The sequence below is a fragment of the Phyllobates terribilis genome, unplaced genomic scaffold (genome assembly GCF_046119375.1).
Source record: "Phyllobates terribilis strain yellow unplaced genomic scaffold, ASM4611937v1 Scaffold_5__5_contigs__length_657084704, whole genome shotgun sequence".
NCBI lineage: Eukaryota > Metazoa > Chordata > Amphibia > Anura > Dendrobatidae > Phyllobates > Phyllobates terribilis.
In genome coordinates, this window is record NW_027362765.1 from 650,567,680 (window position 1) to 650,575,559 (window position 7,880).

The 7,880-nt window shown below is 45.4% G+C and overlaps 1 protein-coding gene across 6 annotated transcripts in view; it reads right to left on the reverse strand.

The window, feature by feature from the left end:
• LOC141273835 (uncharacterized) overlaps positions 1-7,880 on the reverse strand; it is a 43,968-nt gene that overhangs the window by 35,558 nt on the left and 530 nt on the right. For 2 of the 6 annotated variants that reach the window (XM_073686250.1, XM_073686248.1), the window contains exon 2: positions 6,205-6,234. The exons of the other annotated variants lie outside the window; for them this stretch is intronic. The gene's annotated coding sequence lies outside the window, so the exon portion shown is untranslated. The remainder of the gene's footprint in view (positions 1-6,204; positions 6,235-7,880) is intronic. 6 annotated transcript variants of the gene reach the window in all.

The following is a 7,880-nucleotide window of genomic DNA, read 5'->3' on the forward strand; positions in this document are numbered from 1 at the left end:
GTCCCAAAGACAATAACAATATGTTGCTAAACTCTTGGTAAACTAGATAAACAACCATTATCCGTGACAGAGAATAAAATAAGTCACGGGATACAAAGAGATACAAGCTAAATTAAAAAATATATTTTTTATTGAAAAAAAATCCATAAAATAGGAAAAAATAGAACAGGATAAGAAGCCTCCAAATGATGAAGAACACGGACTACAAATCAGAAAGTCCAAGTCAATCAGTTGGACATAGGATTAATGAGACCCATATCTGCCAAATACCAGAAGCATACTATATAAAGTGCTAGTGCCTATGCAAGTGCAATAATATGCAGAAAAAGAAATGCATTTAAGTTCAAAGGACTATATGCGCTGAAGTAATCGAATGTCCAGTTGAAGTGCTAGTAGAAAGTATAGCCTCAATGCTATTTATGCCTATATATGAATCTAACATTTGTCATGCCCTAGGTAGCAAAAAGATGAACAGTATCAGTATAAGCATAAGGCTATGTGCCCACGTTGCGGAACTGAAGCATATTTTTTATGCTTCTCCCTGGCGGGAAAATCGCATGCGGATTGTACATGCGGTTTTCCGGCCAGGTAGAAGCATATGTGAGGCGTCTTTGCAGCGTATTTGCATGCATTTCCGCATGCGGGTTATCAAGCACTTCTCCAAGTGATTTAAGCATCACTTGGAAAAGTGCTTGACAACTTGTTCACACTATATAAATCCATGCAACCGGCATGGATTTATATAGTGTGACCAAGTAATAGTTAAAAAAAAAAAGAATCAGAATGGTAAAAAATAAAAAAATAAAGTTTATACTCACCTTCCGATGCATTCTGTGCCCCGTTCGGAGTCTTGAGCGGCTCACGCTGTTGTGTGCAGGACCTGCGGTGACGTCATTGAGTCATGTGATGGGTCACATGACTCAATGACGTGGCAGGTCCTTCACACAACAGCGCGACGGAGGGAAAACATCAGAAGATAAGTATAAACTTTATTTTATTCTTTTTTTTACAGGTTCTTTGGTACCAAGGTCTGGATGAGAGTCTCCTCTCCTCCAGACTTGGGTACCATCCGCACATTGATTCCGCATGCGGAAACGCAAAATTAATGAACATGCTGCGGATTTTTGACCGCAGCATATACGCTGCGGAAAAATCCGCAGCATGGGCATTGACATTGCGGAATGCCATTGGGGACCATGGGGTGCGGATATACATGCGTTTTACAAGCGTTTACGCTGCGGAAATTCCGCAGCATATACGCTTGTAATACGCAACGTGGGCACGCAGCCTAAGTACTTACATGTGAATGCTACCAGGGTAATATGCTGAGCACTGTGTCTCCAACCACCTCAAAGCCATTTAGCCTTGCTTCTTCAGTGGGCATGTCTAACCACAGGGGCCACGATCTATTTAAATACCCATCCGCCAATAGAAAGGTGGCACGTTATAAGGGGAGTGGTCATATGTTGGTGTCGCGGTGCGTCCGAGTCGTCTCTTGGTAACTAAGGGGACTTTCTGGCCAGTGCAACATGAACCGCAAACTGGAAAGCAAGCCTATCATGTGGTAAAGCACTTCTTGAAGTCAGAAGAAACCCAGAAGCGGCGCGTGCACACAACCAACTCCAACCCTATGGTGAATATCAGATCAAATATACAGTACAGACCAAAAGTTTGGACACACCTTCTAATTTAAAGATTTTTCTGTATTTTCATGACTTTAAAAATTGTACATTCACACTGAAGGCATCAAAACTATGAATTAACACATGTGGAATTATATACTTAACAAAAAACTGTGAAACAACTGAAAATATGTCTTATATTCTAGGTTCTTCAAAGTAGCCACCTTTTGCTTTGATGACTGCTTTGCACAATCTTGGCATTCTCTTGATGAGCTTCAAGAGGTAGTCACCGGAAATGGTTTTCACTTCACAGGTGCTCCCTGTCAGGTTTAATAAGTGGGATTTCTTGCCTTATAAATGGGGCTGGGACCATCAGTTGTGTTATGCAGAAGTCAGGTGGATACACAGCTGATAGAATTTGTATTATGGCAAGAAAAAAGCAGCTAAGTAAAGAAAAACGAGTGCCCATCATTACTTTAAGAAATGAAGGTCAGTCAGTCCGAAAAATTGGGCAAACTTTGAAAGCGTCCGTAAGTGCAGTTGCAAAAACCATCAAGCGCTACAAAGAAACTGGCTCACATGAGGACCGCCCCAGGAAAGGAAGACCAAGAGTCACCTCTACTTCTGAGGATAAGTTTATCCGAGTCACCTGCTTCAGAAATCGCAGGTTAACAGCAGATTAGAGACCAGGTCAATGCCACACAGAGTTCTAGCAGCAGACACATCTCTACAACAACTGTTAAGAGGAGACTTTGTGCAGCAGGCCTTCATGGTAAAATAGCTGCTAGGAAACCACTGCTAAGGAGAGGCAACAAGCAGAAGAGACTTGTTTGGGCTAAAGAACACAAGGAATGGACATTAGAGCAGAGGAAATCTGTGCTTTGGTCTGATGAGTCCAAATTTGAGATCTTTGGTTCCAACCACCGGGTCTTTGTGCGACGCAGAAAAGGTGAACGGATGGACTCTACATGCATGGTTCCCACCGTGAAGCATGGAGGAGGAGGTGTGATGGTGTGGGGGTGCTTTGCTGGTGACACTGTTGGGGATTTATTCAAAATTGAAGGCATACTGAACCAGCAAGGCTACCACAGCATCTTGCAGCGGCATCCGGTTTGCGTTTAGTTGGACCATCATTTATTTTTCAACAGGACAATGACCCCAAACACACCTCCAGGCTGTGTAAGGGCTATTTGACCAAGAAGGCGAGTGATGGGGTGCTACGCCAGATGACCTGGCCTCCACAGTCACCAGACCTGAACCCAATCGAGATGGTTTGGGGTGAGCTGGACCGCAGAGTGAAGGCAAAAGAGCCAGCAAGTGCTAAGCATCTCTGGGAACTCCTTCAAGATTGTTGGAAGACCATTTCTGGTGACTACCTCTTGAAGCTCATCAAGAGAATGCCAAGAGTGTGCAAAGCAGTCATCAAAGCAAAAGGTGGCTACTTTGAAGAACCTACAATATAAGACATATTTTCAGCTGTTTCACACTTTTTTGTTAACTATACAATTCCACATGTGTTAATTCATAGTTTTGATGCCTTCAGTGTGAATGTACAATTTTCATAGTCATGAAAATACAGAAAAATCTTTAAATGAGAAGGTGTGTCCAAACTTTTGGTCTGTACTGTATATGATAAAAAAAAGGGTTGTAAACAGTATATAAATAATGAAGTAGGGTTACGAGTCACACACCAACATATGGCCACTCCCCTTACGACGTGCCACGTTTCTATTGGCGGATGGGTATTTAAATAGATAACGGCCCCTATGGTTAGACATGCCCCCAGAAGAAGCAAGGCGAAACGATGTTGGGGAGGTTGGAGACAAAAAGCACAGCATATTACCCTGATAGCATTCATACGTAAGTACTTCTTATGTTTTTGCTGATACTGCCCATCTTTTCGCTACCTAGGGCATGACAAATATGTTAGATTTATACAGTTGAAACCAGAAGTTTACATACACTATATAAAAATACACATATGCAAGTTTTTCTCAATATCTGACATGAAATCAGAATAAACCTTTCCCGTTTTAGGTCAATTAGGATTACCATAATTTGTAATATTTGCAAAATGCCAGAATAATGAGAGAGAATGTTTTAAGGGTCCGTGCCCACGATGTGTTTTTCAAGCGTTTATGCTGTGGATTTATTGCAGCGTAAACGCTTGGGAAACGCTTGGTAAACCTTCCCCCAGGGTCTCTATTGCAATTCCGCACTTTCAATGCCCATGCTGCGGATATTTCAGAGGGGTTTATGCTGCGCTCAAAAATCTGCAGCATGTCCATTAATTTTGCAGGCACGCAGCGTAATCGCCGCCATTGACTTGCATTGGACCGCGTGACATCCGCATCACTGCATCTGTACATGCGGAATCCAATCGTTTCAATGTGCGGATGGTACCCGGGTGTGGAGGACAGGAGACTCTCCTCTGGACCCGGGTACCATAGAACCTGTAAAAAAAAGAATAAAATAAAAAATAAATATCATGTTTACCTTCTAAAGGCCCCCGCTGCGCTCGTCCTCCTTTGCCGGCAGGACTGAAGGACCTGCGCTGACGTCATAGTCATGTGCTGGCAGGTCCTTCAGTGTAGTGTACCGCGAGCTGCCGGCAGCCAGGACGGAGAGAAGCAAGACACCGGGGGCCATCAGAAGGTAAGTATAGATTTATTGTTTTACCATTCTTTCGGTCACACTATATAAATCCATGCTGTTTGCATGGATTTATATAGGATGACCAAGTTGACAAGCACTTTCCAAGTGATGCTAAAATCGCTTGGAAAGCGATTGTCAACCCGCATGTGGAAATGCATGTGAAGAACGCTTCACTTCCGCTTGTCCCTGGCAGGAAAAACACATGTACAATCCGCATGTACAATCCGCATGCGTTTTTTCTGCCAGGGAGATGCAGAAAAGCTCAGGAAAAAATCCGGAGCATTTCTGCATCGTGAGTACACAGCCTACGGCATTTTTATTATTTACTGCAAAGTCAAAAGTTTACATACATTTCATTAGTATTTTTTTACCATTGCCCTTAAACTGAATGACTTGGGTCAAACGTTTGGGATATCCTTCCACAAGCTTCTCACAATAGTTGGTCGGAATTTGGGCCCATTCCTCCTGACAAAACTGGTGTAACTGATCCAGGTTTGTAGGTCGCCTTGCTCACACCCGCCTTTTCAGCTTTGCCCATAAATTTTCAATAGGATTGAGATCAGGGCTTTGTGATGGCCACTCCAAAACATTGACTTTGTTATCCTTAAGCCACTTTGTTACCATTTTGGCAGTATGCTTTCGGTCATTGTCCATATTTTTTATCTATTGTATGGATTATTTTAAAAATTATTATTTTTAATAATTTAACTTGTATCTTTTTGTATCCGGTGACATATTTGATTCTGTGACACATAATGGTTGTTTACCTGTATGTACATTGTAGTGTTGAGCGAGTATGTTCTGTTCCGAGTATGCTCGGGCCGAGCTCCGAGTATTTACAGCTGCTCGGTGATATGGTTGAATCGCTCCCGTGTGCATGATTTGTGACTGTTTGACAGTTTTACTACATGTGAGGAATGTCTATTTCTTACACATTCCTCCCATGTAATAAAGCTGTCAAACAGTTGCAAATCATGCACACGGGAGCGATTCAACCATATCACCGAGCAGCTGTAAATACTCGGAGCTCGGCCCGAGCATACTCGGCGAAAGGGTTAACACAACATACTCGCTCAACACTAATACATTGTCTATTAACAGTGAGCAGCCCATCACAGGAGTGAGCTGAGTCCGACCAGGGCTCCCATAATCTGTAGTCCAGCAGTGATAATATCCAGGTGATAAACCCTTCATTGTAAGTAAACAACAGCACAAAGCCTAATCAAGGACACATTGTTGAAATCTGTATTTCAGCCTTTATCTCCTACTGTCTTCAGATTACATAGCAAAAACTTGTTGACAGATTCCCTTTTATACCTATCTCATATGCTGGAAATTTTCACTTTAAAACCTCCATTAAGTGATGCAAATTTTCATCACAGGTTGAATGCTCAGTGTAGGGCGTCGGCTAGAGAGATGAGCCTGCTCCATAGATGCCTGCTGCGTTATGGAGCTGACATCTGCCTCTGACAGCAGTGACTATAGCTAGCTTCCTAGGAGATCATACTATGTGCTGCAATACTAAAGCAATGCAGGTTCAAAGCCTCCAAAAGGTCTAACAAATATTGTGAAAGGTAAAAAAAATAAATGTTTAAATATATAAACAAATATTGCCGCATTCATTGAAGTAAGATCTATCAACATATCAAAATATTTAACCCAAATAGTAGACACCATATAGAAAAAGAAAATTAAATCATATCTCCTCTAAAAACTGCAATACAAAGCGATCAAAGTGTGGTATGTTCTCCAAAAAGTTACCAATAAAAATTACAGCACGGTACACAGTAAACAAGCCCTCACCCACCTCTATTGATGGAGAAATAAAAAGGGTCTGAGATAATGGAGACACAAAGCAAATAAAAAAGAGAATCTGAATTTTTTACTACATAGCCTATAAACTTAGTATCAACATTATCGTACTGACCTGAAGAATCGTGTTGTCAAGTCATTTTTACTACACATTGATCAGTGTAAAAGTGAACGATCACCACAAAAAAAGAAAACAGAGAAATTGTGAGGGGTTTTTCCTAAACATTTCATTTCACTTGGATTTTTCCCCCATTGTTAGTACATTCTATGGAAGAATGAACGGTGACATTTATAACTACAACTCGTCCTGCAATAAACAATCCCTCATACAACTATGTGGATGGAAAAATAAAAAAGCGGAGGAACAAAAAGGAGAAGAAAAAACAGAGAATGGCCAGTGCTAAAGTGGATAAGATGAAACAAAGTAAGAGCCAAAATAGGAGGTCGTTTGGGGTGCGCTGGCGGAAGGGGGGACAGAGGCGGGAAGCGCTGGCGGAAGGGGGGGCAGAGGCGGGAAGCGCTGGCGGAAGGGGGGACAGAGGCGGGAAGCGCTGGCGGAAGGGGGGGCAGAGGCGGGAAGCGCTGGCGGAAGGGGGGCAGAGGTGGGAAGCGCTGGCGAAAGGGGGGGCAGAGGCGGGAAGCACTGGTGGAAGGGGGGCAGAGGTGGGAAGCGCTGGCGAAAGGGGGGGCAGAGGCGGGAAGCGCTGGTGGGAGGGCGGGGTCGGGAAGAAATGGCGGAAGGGGGGCAGAGGTGGGAAGCGCTGGTGGAAGGGAGAGCGGGGTCGGGAAGAAATGGCGGAAGGGGGGGCAGAGGCGGGAAGCGCTGGCGGAAGGGGGGGCAGAGGCGGGAAGCGCTGGCGGAAGGGGGGGCAGAGGCGGGAAGCGCTGGCGGAAGGGGGGGCAGAGGCGGGAAGCGCTGGCGGAAGGGGGGGCAGAGGCGGGAAGCGCTGGCGGAAGGGGGGGCAGAGGCGGGAAGCGCTGGCGGAAGGGGGGGCAGAGGCGGGAAGCGCTGGCGGAAGGGGGGCAGAGGCGGGAAGCGCCGGTGCTAGGGAGGGCGGGGTCGGGAAGCGCTGGCGGAAGGGGGGCAGAGGCATGAAGCGCTGGCCGAAGTGGGTGAAGGAGTCTTTAAGAGGGGGCAATCAAGTGATCTCATGTTGGACAGAAACTAAGCGGACCAGACCATAAGGGCACTGCTAATAGGGGGGAAGGTCATGAGCAGGCTGACAGGATGGCTGTTAGGGGACCATGGCGACAGCTGAGAAAATGACTATTGGGTGAGAAGCAGGGAACATGGTTGATGACAAGGAAGAGGCGCTGATTAGTGAAGTCATGCCCATACGTGCAGTATCATGAAGATGGAACCATTAAAGAAGTTGTCCACTACTTTATATCCCCCCCCCAATGTATCCCCCCGGGGCCCCTAAGACTTCTTGTAAATACCTTCTGTTGCTGATAATGCCTGTGAGTGGAGCTGTCGGTGGCCGCTCACAGGCGGCATCACGTGACCCCACGCTGACGTCGCGACAAGTGAGGCGTGACTTAGTGCTGGGGTCCCCACAGTGACCGCTGGGTTATGGGCAGTGTTACCCCCTGCGTCACACCCAGCATGTCAGAGCCAGCTGCGGCCAGGGGCCATGCGATGCCTGTGAGCAGCCAGTGATAGCGCCACTCACAGGCATTATCAGCAACAGAAGGTATTTACAAGAAGTCTTAGGGGCCCCGGGGGGATACATTGGGGGGGGGGGGGGGGATATAAAGTAGTGGACAACCCCTTTAATTAGGGGCTTGTAA